This window comes from Dreissena polymorpha, chromosome 1, assembly GCF_020536995.1.
Source record: "Dreissena polymorpha isolate Duluth1 chromosome 1, UMN_Dpol_1.0, whole genome shotgun sequence".
Taxonomy (NCBI): Eukaryota; Metazoa; Mollusca; class Bivalvia; order Myida; family Dreissenidae; genus Dreissena; species Dreissena polymorpha.
In genome coordinates this window covers 79,267,197-79,270,921 of record NC_068355.1, presented here as the reverse complement: position 1 = coordinate 79,270,921, position 3,725 = coordinate 79,267,197, and positions in this window count along the sequence as shown.

Below are 3,725 nucleotides of genomic sequence, written 5' to 3'. Positions count from 1 at the left end.
TGTTGTATAAATACTTATAGTATGCGCATTTTTTCGAATATTTATAAAAAGTATATTTTGTTACTCTATCAGATTCGGTTGCATGCGTTTCCCATGTATTGCGTAGTAATGTAATGATTTCGATACACTACGCGTGCGTATATCAGAAAAATGTTATTCAATGAATTCTTTCACAAATTATTTAAATAATTTTGCAACTTTCCTCCTCAGCGTAGTGAATATGTGTAAATATAGGTAAAATACCTTGTCATTGATAGAGGAAACAATGCATACATATAGGTTGGGGCAATAGAAAACAGAAGGGCGCAATGATTTGAATGTCAGGTAAAACATCATAATTTTCCTGTCTATACAATCATGTTCACATATCTTTTTTATTACATCGCTATTTTACAAGCAACATTAAGATAACAATACATTCTTGCAAATCACAAAAGAGAAGATTTATATTGAAAATAAAACTAGTATCGTCAAGGAGGCAGGGCTATTATTTTATTTATATTTTACCGACCGGAATCATAAGTATCCAAAACATAATTTCGTCTTAAGATTTTACACTAGCTACAAAAGAGAATATTGAGGACATTCACTGTGCTCATTTGAAATAAATATATAATTGTTATAAATTGTGTTCACACGGTTTTATTCCTATTTCAGCGCCCGTAAGTATCCATTTCCTCTGCAAATTTCCAATAAAGGCTAATACTTTTATAGAAAAATAATGAAATTATAAACTTTAACCACTTTACCCAAACAATTAAATTATATATTTGTTAATGATATCGGTGTTTTTATTTTGAAAATGAATAAATATTGTTAATATTCGTGACAGAATAAAATATAAAAATTTGAACGCATACATTATGATATATAAACATTACTGATTGTTCATTTTCTCCTACACATCAACAATAGAGTTTAAATAAAAGCATATATTCAAAAGATCTCATATTTTAAAACAACATGTGTCATGTGATGTATTTAGTAAAAAGTATTCAAAGTGAAATAATGCTATTTTGCATTTTTTTGTTCCACATCGTTTTAGAAGGTTTTATGGCAATTGAGTCAATACAAAGATGCACAATATAGCTGAAACGTAATGTATATTTGTAACTCACATGGTACCGATAAGATTAAAATTATATTCACGCATAGGAGTTCTTAAAAAATACTTGTCATTTCGGCAACATTCCGTTAGTCAGTTTGTTGTAATAAAAGGAATAAGCAGATTATGTATATGAATCTGATTATGAACAGATCCACTGACATATATATACAATCATGTTTGTTACTTGCCATTTTTTGCGAAGAATCTTGGATGTGTTAATTCTTACATCTTGTAAGATGACATGTAGTTTGTCTTTTTTTCGAGATAAACTTAAAATTAAGTAATAAATCAATGCAATCAAATTTGTTGTGTAGACCTTAAACTTTCAAAGTTTAGTTTAAACCTATTTATTTTAGCTCGATTGCATCGAAAGCCTAAGGCTTATATAAACGCTCTCGAGTCCGTTTCCTGGGCCTAGAACCAGTACTTTGTGTCTTTGGGGAAGATCTAAAGAACGCTCCCACGGTGGGGATCGAACCCGTGACCTCCCGGTCGCTAGGCGGACACCATATCCATTACACCACAGCAACCTATAACAAAGGTTGTTTGAAGAAATATTTCATTTATCAAAAAGTCGTATACGATATGTTACGCACATTTAATAGTTATGATTTGTCTTACTCTCTGCTATTTGTTTCGACGATCACCCTGAAAATGTATTTAGCTTTTAACAAATTATCAGGTCGGCGAATAAAATTAAAATAAGTTGACGAATGCTTTTGTCGCAATTTAGGTTCGGCGCTCCAGTAAAACAAACTGTTTAATTACGACCTAGAATATGTGTGCGTGCTACATAGTGAACGTTTTACTATACTCACTCGCATTAAGTTAAGAAGCTTTCAAATTTGCATACGATGTAAACTTGTTTTCCAAGTATTTTCACAAATTGACGAAATAAAGCCTCTGTCAAAAATGTATAATGATATGTTATTTACATGGTATAACAAAAAAACAACAACAAATAATATATTTTAAGAAGTATATTTATACAAATGAATGATACACCGTACTTGACGTTTTTGAAACATGCGTTTCATTTCACAACTTCACTCGCATAATACAAATTATATGAGACATGTTTACAAAGTGTCTAAATTATTTGAATCTATTATTTTGAAACGCATTTATGTTGCATATAAATATTCAATACACAATGAGAATATAGCGTCATGTTTAATATATTCAATGTGCAAATAATGTCATATTTATTGAATAAATGTTGAAAAATAAATAGTTTTGTAAATCATACAATTAAGAAGTTACCCGCGTTAAAGACTAACTTGTTGTTTATTAGACAACAAAATAAACCGTGTCGATACAAACAGTGCTATATGACATAACCGAACAATGAAGACAAACAGCGCTGTATGACATAACCCAACAATGTAGCCATATTTGCCTCTGCATCCCCATACTCGGACGACACATCAGGATGTCCGCTATTGAAGCCGCGCATCAGGGTGTCCGCTATTGAAGCCGCACATCAGGATGTCCACTATTGAAGCCGCGCATCAGGATGTCCGCTATTGAAGCCGCGAACCGTTGCGTGACTTAAAGGCGGTCAGAGCAGCTGTGACCAGAAGAGTCAACAGTGACGACAGTAGAACAGGGAATAACACTCATTTTCACACGACAACGCTCATGTGTCATACAACTATTATTTCGATGATTACACATTTTTTCTTGGTGTTTAAGCTACATATTTTGAATAATATATTATTATGTACACCAAATACATATTCTTAAAGAAGTATTCACTTATGCTTTTCAGTGACGTATATATATCAATGCAAAATGAATCCAAGTTCATAAATACTTATTGCGTAATTGATTTTAGATGCATATAGAAAACCCTTATATGATATCGGTTTATTGTTTCAGCTGTGAAATATAATGCTTACAAAGTGATAGTTGTATATTTATATAACACATTTTACATAACATGTTTTGTTAGTTATCTTGATTTGCTTCAGTACACATATCCGAATTTTTGTTAGATATTATTAGAAATCATGTATGTGACTTTTAATTTCTTAAAAGAAAGACCAGTCTACTATCATTGCATACTAGTTTGTAATTTGTCTAATTCTTTGGTGATGCTGTGTCATTCACCTTTTGATAAAACACAAAGTACAAAAAGTCTGATAACATCTTCCAGTGCTATTAATGTGCACATACAAGTGTCTATTAATACCACTCCTCTTCTAAAAACCTATCAATACCTATCAATACGATCAACCATGTTTGCAAATACAATTTTCCGCACGCCATAATCAACGAAGAAGTTAAAACTTAATATGTTGAAGACCCAGCCAATACGTATCGTGCATATATTAATTTGCGATTGAGATAGTGGACATATTAAGCATAAATTATAATTTAAATTTACAAGATTGTTAAAAATAAATGTAAACGTTATTACGCCATACAAATAAATAACCGTACAGGCAGTATAACTGACGCTTAGAATGAGTATAACACGACTGTTGTTTGATCTTTACTTTAACTACACACACAAAACTGAGTCTACATTTGTGGATGAAGTGTATTTGCTTTAGGCGATCTAGTTACGGCATGTTGAACCTAAGGTATTTAGCATTAGGCAGACGGAATGTTG